Below are 14,098 nucleotides of genomic sequence, written 5' to 3' on the forward strand. Positions count from 1 at the left end.
ATCCCATTTTAAGCGCGTTACAGGGGTCAGTTCACTTCATATCCATTTTTATTTATTACTCGCCATGGCTATATTTGTGCCCGTACAAGATTAACCGTTGGATGTGTGGGCGTTAATGGTGAGCTTATGCGTCACTAAACTGTACAATATATGTAGTGAGGGATTATATTAGCTGCTGTTCTGCACCAGCTAATGGGGATCCTAATAAACTCAAACTCAATGGGCTGTTGGGCAGAGAGCCAAAGATTTGAGGACATGGTTCATCTGTTGTAGTCCATGAGCTGGACAAGTTTTCATTACGAAATGAGTGGGCAAAACCATACCTATATTAAATTGTTTAGAAGGTCAATATAAGTAAATTAATATATGATAACACTTCCACAGGAGCAGCTTTTTCATATTTATCACACATTTTGTTATTTTCACCTATATACATGAAGGGTGAATAGGATGAAAAAAATTAAGAACTAGTGATCACCATGAAACTTCCCTAGTTGATTAATTACATGCAAACAATGATTTATTGTATTACAAGTTTTCTGAAATTGTATATTTAAATATGCAAATTAGGTATTGTATAGGAAAATATGCCTGATTTTGCCTAACTTTCCCGAATCAATATTCAATCCAAATATTGGATTGAATATTGTATTGACAGAGTCAACATTCTTATTTCATTTTGTTAACATGTCAAAGTCAAAGGTTTTAAACGAGGGAATATTCAATGTCCATATACCGGGAAATATAAAAGTCTCTGTGTCTGTACAGCTGTACGTCTGTAATCCATGTAACACGAGAACCGTTCGCCCCACCTACTTCAAATTCGACACACGCGTTCCACACCCCCACAGGGAGTGCAGTGCCCGGTGTCGAGTTGGTCGGGCCCATGGTTGTCCAGAACCGCCACAAAAGGCCTCTGCCCGGGCCACAGCTGACATCACAAGGCCTCTGCCTCTGCAACTCTATATTTGGGCATGCCTAAATATGGGTTCGTCCCACCGACTTCTGACATCTGCATAGACCCCATATTTGGGCATGCCTGACAAAGATGGGCATAAAAGGTGATACCGCTGACATCACCATGACTTGACCAGCTCAACAGAATGATACATTGGCTAATAGATGGCAGTTACAGATCACCTTTTTTACATGCCAATAATTATGCCCGAGCCTACCGCAACTGGATGCGTGACACACAACAACGTGCACAGAGAGCTGAGTCAGACAAAGCACGAGATGCACGCCTAAAGCTGCAAGATCTGTGATTGGTGTCAATGCGGGATGCACACTCAGTCCACGCATCACCCTGTGTCCAACCGACATCTATCCATTCACTCTGCCCCGCCAACAGTTTCCAGTGAGACCCTGCTTCGGCATGACTCAATAAGTCTCAGGGCCAGACACTACACCGTGTTGTGGTCTTCTGCATGAGGGACTTTTTCAGCCATGGCCAGTTCTATGTGGCGGCCAGTAGGGTTAGCAAATCAAGCAGGCATTCTTGCTCGAGATGAAGAGACAAACAAGAAGTGCCAGTTTATCAGCAATGTTGTTTTTAAAGAGGTCCTTACAATATAAGTGCAGTGCCCGGTGTCCAGTCGGTCAGACCCACGGTTGTCCAGAACCGCCACAAAAGTCCTCTGCCCAGGCTCTGGGCAGGGCCCCTGCCCAGGCTCCCACGGGCACTGGCCCATGGGAGCACTGGTAAATTCAGTCCTTTATTTCCGAGTCAGTCAAGGCTACCTCTGTGATAATCAGGTCCTCTTCTTGGGGTTGGTTATTGCATGTTTGTAATTTGCACATTGATGTGCATTTCAAGCCATGTCAAGCACGTGCATCCTGGGAGCTTGCATTTGCGACTGCAGCAGCTGCAACACTACATCAGGAGCTGGAGATCCCAGGGGTTGACACTAAGGTCTCAGAGGCACTTGCCCGTCGGGCAAGTAAAGGTCATGGCCACTTGCCCCCCAAAATATATTCGTAGGCCTACATTTTGCATTACTGTTTATTTTAACGTATTTTTGAGTGGTGTAAACCACTCCTACAACTGGCTTTGTTATCGAGTGGTGTAAACCACTCCTACAACTGGCTTTGTTAGTTTGTCTGTCTGTCTGTTCGTACCAAAAAATGAGCATGGTTGCTATGGTCACCCAGTTCACACGGGTGTGATTTCATTACGTCAGACATTACGTCAGACCACAGCTGATCAGTCTATATAAGACCTTACACCACTCAGTTCACACAGGTGTGATTTTTTACTTTCTACTTGCATGCTTGCAACGTTTCCTTTCCCAGTTGAAAACTTTGAAAATTATGTTTTTTTTAAGTCACAGTCACAATAGGCTACAGTGAACAATCAAGTTAGGTAAATACTATATTTTATTTTAACAATATGAGGTTTATTTTAACATTAGAGGTAGCTATCTTCATAGTTGTTCTTCCATTGGGAGGACACCTCATTACTGGAGGTTCCACTTTCACACATCCAAGCATACTATCAGTATCAGCATGAGATGAGTATTGAATGACTGGCAACCATTAAACAACGACGTTCTGAAAACACAATATTCCAACCAGTGATGGTATTGTTGACAATTTGCAGGCAATGTATATTGATGTGTGCACTGTGCACGTTCTGCGAGATTTACTTTGTGGTACAACGGTGGTGTGTGCGTGAAAACAGCTGATCCACACACAAGCTCACGGCGCATCGCATCCCAAGCGTTGTGAAGCATGCATGCAACACTCGAGGCGCGACACCGCCGTACGACGGAGCATCGCCGCATAGTGTTGCTCGGGCAGAGCTTTATTGGCGACTCGCGAAGCGGGTTGTGGCGTCGTCATGATGCCATGTTTAGATTGTTTACCGACTGAACATACCGGTCAGAAAGCTGGGGAAGTCACGGCAAAACTTTGCAGAGAAGGACGGTGCTGTAGTAGCAGCCATGGAAACGCGACAGTCCACTCCTCGAGAAACTTTCGCTGACGTCGTTCTGACCCATTTACTTTTTCTGTCGTCACTTTTTCCTCTCTGTGACTGTGTCCGTAGTATTTTTTACCTTTTCCCCAGGCTGCTGGCCTGTTTTGGGGGGCTCAAGATTTTGCTGGAGCAGGGACCTCTCTCATAGCTTCACGCGTGCTAGTAGAGCTACAGTGTGTGTGGTGGTGGTGGTGGCGGCGGCAGGAGGTTGCTTGGGAGAGAGATAGAAAGCAGGGGAAGATGCAGAGGCGGCGCGCAATGACCACGTTCAATATCTCATGTTGTGTAAATGTTTATATAGCCAACTAAACTAAGACGTTCACTCAAAATGCACACTTGCCCGATCGGGCAAGCCGGTAGCAACCTTCACCTGCCCGACCATTTTTTTTACTTGCCCCGGGCAAGCGGGCAAGCGTTAGTGTCAACCTCATCCATTCGACATTTCTGGCCCAGCCATGCTGAACTAGGCTTGGGACTTGCAGGTGTTGTTGAAGACTCCCTCTCCAAATGCCAGCCTGGTAGTTGGCACGCATGGCATGCATGAAAAGACAGTCCTTGCATGGTGTCAGCTGGCTCGACTCAAGTGCCCCACGTTGTGCACAGAAAAGCTGGTGACGTAATGTGTTGATGTCCTCATTCAGCATATACTTTCAAATTGGGAAAGACTTATTTTCAAATTATTCCATTTGTGTGCAGAATCTTGCATTAAAAAGCCATTTAAGCATATATGAAAGTATTGAATAAGTAAAATGACTATTCCAATCAATAATGATTTGCATTGTTGTGTCACACTTATAATGTGTATTTACGTTATGTGGCCTAGGACCATTGAATCATTTGAATGTCATTTGTCGTATATATATATTATTCATTGTTTTTGCCAAAATTCATTAACCCCTGCTATAAAAAAAACAGCCCCCCCATAGCTCCCCCATGCACAAATGTCTGGAGCCGTCCCTGGATGCGGTACAAACTCACAAATGATTTACGATCGTCGGGTGTGCGGCGGCGCACCATGGACAGCTCTCGAACCTTTGGAGATACGGAGCTTTGAAAATCCTGTTATATTGGAGGCTCAACGGAGCTGGATTTAAAAATCACATCACACAGGATTTTTGTCGCTCTGCACTAGCTAAAAATGCTGCAACATGCTAACGTGATGCTAATCAAACGGGCATTAGCGCTGATTAAACAAAACTCGCCTTTACGGCTCTGGCATGCGGGACAAAGTAAGGGTAATTGCGAACGCAGTGAGCATTTACTATGAGACCCAGCAGATCACGTCTGTGTGTCTGTGTGTCTGTGTGTCTGTGTGTCACGCTGTAACACCACCCGCCCCCCACCAGAGGGCGCAGCTGTATCACACACAAAAACACACACACATGCACGCACGCACACACACACACACACACACACACACAACTTAACTTAAAAAAAAACTTAACTTAAAAAAAACTTAACTTAAAAATAAAAACTTAAAAATAAAAACTTAAAAATAAAAACTTAAAAGTAAAAACTTAAAAAAAAAATTACTATGAGACCCAGCAGATCACGTCTGTGTGTCTGTGTGTCTGTGTGTCACGCTGTAACACCACCCGCCCCCCACCAGAGGGCGCAGCTGTATCACACACAAAAACACACACACACACACGCACGCACACACACACACACACACACACACACACACACACACACACAACTTAACTTAAAAAAAAACTTAACTTAAAAAAAACTTAACTTAAAAATAAAAACTTAAAAGTAAAAACTTTAAAAAAAAAACTTAAAAGTAAAAACTTAAAAAAAACTTAACTTAGAAAAACACTTTAAAAAAACGTAACTTTAAAAAAAAACACACGTGCACGCACACGCACACACACACACTCACGCACGCACGCACGCACACACACACACACACAAAACTTAACTTAAAAAAAACTTAACTTACAAAAAAACTTAACTTAAAAAAAAAACTTAAAAAGGAAAAACTTTAAAAGGAAAGAAAAACTTAAAAAAAACTTAACTTAAAAAAAAACTTAACTTAAAAAAAAAACTTAGAAAGGAAAAACTTTAAAAGGAAAGAAAAACTTAAAAAAAACTTAACTTAAAAAAAAAACTTAAAAGGGAAAAACTTTAAAAGGAAAGAAAAACTTAAAAAAACTTAACTTAAAAAAAAAACGTAACTTAAAAAAAAAGAGAACTTAAAAAAAACCTTAACCTTAAAATTACGTAATTTATTCTAATTGTTGTTTTTGCAATTTACGAGCTGCGTTCGCTTCCCGCGTTCGCGCGTCTTACTTGTTCTGTCTGTGTGTGTTCACGCCTTGGGATATTAACATTTCAATGTACAGCACACATGTTCACGAGTGTTGCCTCATCATGGCTTGGGACTGAGCGCTTAGTTCCCCAGGCTACTGTAGTCACTATAGTCACAGGACATGTTGGATCTTCCTGAGGGTGAAATATTGACTTGAATCTACAGTAACTATTTATACAGTATGTGTGTTTTACCCTCAGGGAGATACTGAACTGAATGCTCCTTCTCATTCAGCATATACTTTCAAATTGGGAAAGACTTATTTTCAAATTATTCCATTTGTGTGCAGAATCTTGCATTAAAAAGCCATTTAAGCATATATGAAAGTATTAAATAAGTAAAATGACTATTCCAATCAATTACCCACTTGAATTATGCAGAAAGGTGTGATTATAGGTCTCTACACAATAATGGCTCAAACGTTGATCATATATTTTTGTAAGAATGTGTGTGGTAATATAGGTGTCCACATATTCAATGCATGATAACGACCACTAAGCTATGTGTCTTCAATGGTTATCATGCCAAACTGTGAAGTAGAGATGCACAACAAGTCAAAAAAATCACACCAGTTTTGCCCACCCATTTGATTCTATAGCTATGGCCCTGGCTTGTGTTATCACACTATAATAGTGTTTCTGATTATATCTCTAGAGTTACAAAACGTATAAACACATGTTACCACTCAAATTAAAGCTTAGAATGGTGAGCAGTTTTCTATAGCCATTAGGAACATGTTGGTTCTTAGCACACACTTCCAAAATGGGTATATTTGCAAGCCTTATTTTAAATGTCTTAGATGTGTGTGCAGAATACTGCATTAAAAGCCCATTTAAGCATATATGGAAGTTTTGTGGAAGTAAAATAACCATTCCAATCAATTCCCATATTTGAATTATGCAGAAAAGTGGTTTCATTGGTCTCTGCACAAAGTAAGGTTCAAAAGTTGATCATATATTTGTTGTCACAATTTGCATGTGGCAATATAGGGGTGCATGTATTCAATGCATGATAACTACCACTAAGCTGCTAGTCTGCGATTGTTATCATACAAAAATGTGAAGTAGAGATGTACAGCTAGTCAAAAATTCAAACAAGAATTTGCCCACCCATTTCGTAATTAATGCGCAAATTAGGGGGGTCTGGCTCATGGACTATAATGCTTGCAATGGATTCAGAATCATGAAAACCCACACATGTCACATGCTACAATTTATTTTTGCCTTATATTGGTTGATAATGGTACCCCAACTTTCTGCAGCTGTCACAAAGTTTCCCAAGGGAGTTGGGTTGGAACAAATGTATATGTGATTGTAGACACCTTTTATGAACACATCTGTGAAGAAAGCCAGTGGTAAGCATTTCTTTTGCAGATTTTCCACACATTTCGCTAATTTTCCCTTATTACAGACCCAGCCACGGTGAAATAGAACCTCCGTACTAGTGAAAGCCTAAGGCGTGGTCAAAACAGTAGTCGTGTAATATGTACAGATTTTGGGGTTTTCTAGGTGTGTATGTACGGAATTGCAGGGAGATGGGGTTGATAATGGAATATGACGTTTGGTGCTACAGTAATTTGTAGCACCATGGATGGTCATGTTTGTGTAAGGCTGTGTTATTATGTATTATAATGCTCATGTGACAGCCCAGAGCCCAGAGTGGTTAGTTGATTATGGTTTGTTTGTGTTTCAACGCATAAGGGTCGCAAATAGCCTTGAACAATGTTCTGGGCTATTTGACTCTCAGTGGCTTGTGATCAGACGGATTTAGATTAACGTTTTGCTGATCCGAAAGTTAAACAAAAAGTAAGTTATCTTCACTTGCTGTTGCAAGACACATTCTAATTAGTTTTTTATAGCACATTAAGTTAAATTTTTAGACACTGTCAAGCTAAGCACTTCAAATATACTCCAAGACACATTTAAAATGTATGTGTGTGTGTTTGTTTGATTGATTGATTGATTGATTAACAGTTTTCAAACATGCACAACTAGGGCGGCTGTGGCTCAGGAGGTAGACTCCCGCTTCGAATGGGTGAGGTAGAGCAGGTTGTCCAATGATCCCTGGGCCGGCGGTTCGAATCCCGGCTCCTCCTGTCCACATGTCGAAGTGTCCTTGGGCAAGACACTGAACCCTACATTGCCTCCAATGAGTTGGTCGGTGTGAGCTCGCCACCATTGTGTGTCAACGTGGGAAGTGAGGACGCTGGCGTCGACTGTCCGCCGCTTCACCTCCCAATGTATGAATGAATGAACCATTGTAAAGGGCTTTTGGAAAAGGAGTTTGGAAAAGTGCTATAAAAATGCAATTAATTATTATTATTATTATTAACTCAATACAAATACTGTTACTGTGGACGACAAACTGATAAAGCATTACACTTGTTTATAACAGGGTCATAAATCATCATAAAAGGAAGTAAAAAAGGGAGAAAAAAACAAACATATACAGTGAGGGGAAAAGGGGGTGGGTGGGGGACTCTGACTTTACGGGGGGCAGTTTCGAATTGCAGCCGTCCGTAGGTGCCCTTTGAGAGCGGTTTTGAAGGAGTCAAGGGATTCACATGTCCTAATTGCTGTTGGTAGGGCGTTCCACATTTTGGTGGCATATAGGTGGCATAGGAGCGAAATGTGTGTGTGTGTGTGTGTGTGTGTGTGTGTGTGTGTGTGTGTGTGTGTCAGTCTCAGTGTGATTCTTCTATTAAGAGAGGACTAAAGACCTACCTTTTTAACAAGGCTTTCCTTTCAATCCTTGTGTTTTACCTCTTGACTTTATGCCCTTGTGTTCCAAATTGTTTTGTTTCCCTTGATGTTTTTAACCGTGTGATGTTTTTAATCGTGTGATGTTTTTAATCGTGTGACGTTTTTAATCATGTGATGTTTCTTATTTTATGCATCTGCCTATTGTAGCACTTGAGATTCCATGGAATGTATAGTGCATTATAAAGAAAATCCATTATTATTATTATTATTACTTGTAGTATTCTTGGAGGATACCGCCTTCGGCTAGGCTAATCACGGGTCAATATAAGCCGACGAGAGTCAAATAAATAGCCCGGAACATTGTTCAACCTTGGTATACACAACTACTCCTGTACTTTATCCAGAGTGTTTAAACCATTTAATTGAAGTACACATCATGTTGTTGAACATGGGTGCAACATAGTCGTTGACATGAGGAGGAGCCGGGATTCGAACCGCCGACCCAGGGATCATTGGACGACCTCCTGAGCCACAGCCGCCTCAACTAATACTATATATGCAGACGTATATTGGTTCTTGATCCGTTTGTTTCTCTTTCTTTTCAACCACAATTCACCTACAGTATAGCTAAGACCCAGCCTCTCCCACTTAGACACTCCCACTTGGACACTTTCCAGCCGGCCTCATTCATTCCAATGTAAATATCATGGATTTTTCACATTAAATACTGGTTCATTTTTGGAACCAGACGTTCAAAATCTCTTCCAAATCCGTCAACAAGGCCTGCCATATATGCACTGGAAATCTTTGTGCGTGTTTTTTTAAAACAATGTTTTATCATATAGTAGGATAACTATTGGTGGAGAGGTTTGTCACTCTAACCCATGTTATGCTTAGCTGTGATTGGACCATAGCAGTTTGGGGAGGGGCTTAGCTATAGGTCAATTTAGCTAAGAATGTGATACAGATGCTTGCTACTGTAGTTTCATTGTTTACCTGGCATCCTTAATCATATTGTTCCAAATGCACATAATGCTAATTCCTGCTTGTAGTGATCTCATAGGCTACTTGTAGCTAGCTCTGGACAAGAGTGTCTGCTAATGTCTATATGGTACATTGTAATTGCTGTAGAATGCAGCATATATTTGAGTGAGAGACATACAGTACAGTAGACAACTATTAGAGAGATTGAAGTTAACCCAGCAGTCACGCTAATTATCCGTTTTTACAAGAATGTTCTCCAACTGTTTCTCGAGGCATGAGCTCTTTTGACCTTAGACTTTCTTACTAGCAGGTTCATTGTTCACCGGGGAATAACAAGACAACATACATATTGGGTGAAATGGCTTTTATTTGTGGATGATAAACAGGCCTCACTCAACCATATGACGAGGAAACATACAATGGTGACACTCTAGTCCAGGTGTTCCTCTGAGTGTCTTCCTCATGGGGCTGTGGAAGAAGCACACAAACACATTGAGAGATAGATACGATACGATATCATCAAAACACGTCTCCTATCTCGCAAACTGCAGGGAAAGTGTTCTACAGTTAATTAACTTGAGTAACTCGGGTTCTGTAGTCAAAGTGTTAAGAAGCTCTGTTTCAGCGCGAGCTCGCCCTTTAGGGGCGTCTTACTGGTAACATTTTAGTTGTGTTTAGATGCGTTTTTCTATCCTCACCTTCAGCCGATTGGGGCCATGAGGGATGACTTATGGGAGGAGGGATGCCATGTGGGATGACGACGGTGATGATGAGGACGAGGATGTCTGAAAGGATTGTGATGAGGATGGTGATATCTTGGCTCTGGATCGGCAGCCATCATCGCATCCGCTCCGGCGTCGGTATAGCCAGGGCCTGGCTCTGGATCGGCAGCCATCATCGCATCCGCTCCGGCGTCTGCACAGCAACACAATAACAAACAGAGTTGTGTGTCAGTTTACAGCATGCAATATAGTCACATAGCTCTGCAGTACGTGGCTCAGTGGTAGAGTGATCGGTAGAGTGCAGCCGGTTGGAAGCTGTGAGGTTCCCGGTTCGATCCCTGTGGGCTCCACGAGAGTTGGTGACGAAGTGTCCATGAGCAAGAGACACTGAACCCCTATAGTTGCTCCCGATTAGGGGTGGGACGTTATGGGTTCCTCACGATACGATATATATCGCGATATTAGGCCCTCGATAACGATCATATCACGATATTCGATATATTGCGATATTTGCGATATATCGATATATTGTATGAAATTTCATCAACGATATATCACGATATCTGCAACTACAAAATACTTGGAACTGAAAAAATGCAGCATTTTGTATTCCCACAAAGCTGTTTGGAGACTTTGGACAAATCACTATCCAGTAATTCAGTACTTCTGGTTGCTGTGGAATCTGAGTGGGATTTGCTTTATTTTAGCTGTCATTTCCTCCTTTTCTAAACATGTTGTTCATCACTTCATTATGAACAACATTTCAAATTTCTAAAAAAAATATCGATATCGATATTTTAATAATCAATATCGATTATTTATCGCGGGAGGACGTATCGATATATATCACAATATCGATATTTCAGCACACCCCTACTCCCGATGTGTATGCCTTGCATGGTTTATAATCTGTCACAATATGTTTTGTAAAGGTGTATGAATGTGAATGTAGTGCACAGTCAATGTAAAGCGCCTTGGATGAAAGCGCTATATAAATGCACTAAATATATTGGCAATTTCGTCAACAAATAGAAACTAGACTAAAATGTTAGGAAGGGACTAATGGACATATGGACAAGAGATCCAATATAAGTAAAAGACAAGTCATTTTACACCTGGTTGCATGCTGAAAATAGCCGACCTACAGTCAACAGTCTTGAGAGACTAACTAAAACTAGACACTAAATTATTCCAGGTGACTAAAATGTGACTAAAACTAAATGAAAACTATTCAAGAGACTATAACTAAAATCCTGGAATATATAGGAATATATAGGCCTGCAGCCCTTAGCAAAGGTAAACCTGGTTGCAAATAGCCCTTAGCAAAGGTAAACCTGGTTGCAAATATCCCGGAGCAATAATGGCCAACTGCAATTCCATCATGTTTACGTTACTGTTGTGTAAATGCCTTGAAGAGAGGATGAGTTAATTAACCCATTTAGTCCTGATAACCATTCTACAAAATGTCTAATAACAGTTTTCTGGAAAAAAAACCCATGTTTTCTATGTCAGTGGTTCTCAGACATTTTCATGTCAAGGACCCCCGGAAATATACGTAACTGGCCGCCGACCCCCATCTGAAAATATGTTGGTCCAGAGACACGCCAAGGTGCACACGCAAACACGCCCTAATGCCACCATTGTTATACTGAAAAATCACACCCGTGTGAACTGAGTGGTGCAACTCCCCCCCTTACACCCCCCCCCCCCCCCCCCCCCCCTCTCTCTCTCTCTCTCTCACTCTCATTAGCAGGCAACAGTGGAGCACTATTTCTCTCTCTCTGTTTCTGGCACGACAGCGCCCCTACTGGTACTCATGAGTCACACATGAGTCACACACAAACATAGGTTAACACGAGTCACATAGGTATCACACGGACACGGACATTGCTGTTCCTTGGAGTGGTTGCACCACTCAAAAACATCCCTCCATGTGCAGAAAATGAACGGAGCGGCCCATTCATTGGGCGGCCCACCGGGCATATGCCCTGTATGTCAAGTGGCCAGTCCAGGTCAAGGGGCCAGTGAGGCTTTCCAACGTTGAAGCACTGGGCCCTAGCGGTAAGAGGAGGGACTGCAGGCGGACCCGTGGAAGTATGACGAGGAAACCCCGAGCTTCACGCCAGATCAGTCTCTATCCTTTTATATACTCTATGGTCCAGGTAGACAAAACAGGAAAGGGCACACACCAGTGTTGGTGAGGTGCTGGCCTATAAGGCCAGTCCAGGCCTGCAAAGAAATGCTGTTATTGGGGGAGGATGTTTTAAAATTCACCCATCAAAGCAATAAGCCTATCTCACAGAATTTCCCCGCCCCCCTTAATACGCCCCCTTTTGGGGTTAGTGGTGATAGCGTGACGTCACTCCATAGACGCTACATGTTAACAGAGGTAATTTAAGAAGTCTACAACTTTTGTTTTCTCAAGGTAAGGTTTGTTCTATGTGTTCGAGCTGATTTACCATCTTGTTTGCTTCATAATAATATTGGTCTGTCACATTTTTACATTAGAAAATGTACTTAGATTCTCCAGAGAAAAAAACGTGTAAATGCTAATGTTAATGACACCACTATTTACCGGAAGTGGGCTGTGAGATAGGCCTATTAAGCCTGCAAGTATTTACCAAAAATCTGTCAATCTATTATCCTGACATCCATACACTGTATAATTCATCATGATTCTGAACAACATCTAGAATCCATTGCATACATAACACATGGTAGGGCATTCACTTCTAGTCATTTTTACTAGTTGACTAGTTGCCTAGTTCATGGGTTCTCAACGTTTTTGGCCGGGGACCCCCGGAAATGCTTTGGCAATGTCTCGGGACCCCCGCCCCGCCAATAACCCCCCACAATAACCATAATAAACCATTTTGGGCGGGAACCCCTTTTGGTGTTTTAAGCATTGTTATAATTTAGCTATTGAAAAATAGCAGATCTACAAGCTCGTAGCGCGCCACTCGGTGGCGCGCTACGAGCTTGTAGATCTGCTATTTTTCAATAGCTATTGGTCTCACCCAAGTTTAACCCGATTTATTTTAAGCCAGTGTTTTTTTTATGTCAAGGACACTCATATGTATGTGTCCACAGATGCCATCTGAAATGATGTTGTGCCAGGGAACCTCCATACAAGATTTCATTTTTTTTAATGTTTTGAAAATTTCAGATCTAGAAGCACACACAGTGTTGTGAGCTTTAAGATCTGCTATTTTCAAATGGCCCGCTGTAAAGTGGTACACCTTAGCCCTTCTTTCTCTTACAAAATCTGGTAACGCACTGATTACCTGCATTATGTGACCAGATATTGCAATGGTGCCACCCTGGAGAAGGGCCAAGAATAAGGCGCACAATAAAATATAAATGGTAAATGGTGCATTATATATTTTATCCAAAGTGCTTAGTGCATTACATTCACCCATGGCGGAGGTAACCATGCAAGGCACCGACCTGCACATCGGGTTCAGTGTCTTGATCAAGGACACTTTGACACCAACTCTGGGGGAGCCTGGGAGCCTTGCAGTTCTCCATCTGGCTGCTCTACCGGCCATTCTACCTGCTGAGCCTCTGCCGCCCCAGGTGAATATATAGCTCAACGTGCGTTCGAGTCCCGATCCAGATGACTTTTTCTGCGTGTCACTTCCCGTCTCTCTTCCCATTTCCTGTCTGTATCGTATACTATCAAAGGAAAAAAAGGGAACCACGATTTTGTTTGGCTATTGAAAAATTGATCCACAAGCACCACAAAATCTTGAAAATGAAACCTTTTGATATAAGTTTTATGTTGTTGTGGAAGCAAATAGGAGTCAAGACAGTAGGTGGTGATGGTTATGCTTTTGTACATGAGCTGGGGAGAAGTGAAGTACAATAACACTAGGTCAGTGGTAGGGTTTATGGCTATACTGGCAGATATCCTAGTAATACTGCTCTTTCAAGGACAAACTGAACCATAACAAGATGGGCTGTACCTAAACTAGCTATCCAGCCTAGTGGAGACATCTTGGTTCTTACAAGCTACTACTTATAATGTATCGGATGAATAACATGATGAACAACAATGTACTGAAAATAAGGTACATAAGGCCTGGGCTGTGGCTCAGCGGTCCAGGCACCTTGGCCGGTAGTCCGAGTCTGGCAGTGTGCTGTGGGTTCGACTCCCGATCCCAACGGCCTTTACTGCATGTAACTCCCCCATCTCTCCCCCATTTTCCTGTCAGCCGCCTACTGTCTGTCCCTATATAATATAAAATAAAGGCGAAAGCCTAAAAAAAATAACATTTACAAAAAGAAAATAAGGTACATATAATGAATCATAATTAGTATAGCGACTGATTATATGAGGGGGGTGGGGTGGGGTCCGTTTCGTTGACATGAAACTGTTTGAGAACCACTGATGTAGCAA

This window comes from Electrona antarctica (assembly GCF_951216825.1).
Source record: "Electrona antarctica genome assembly, chromosome: 9".
Taxonomy (NCBI): Eukaryota; Metazoa; Chordata; class Actinopteri; order Myctophiformes; family Myctophidae; genus Electrona; species Electrona antarctica.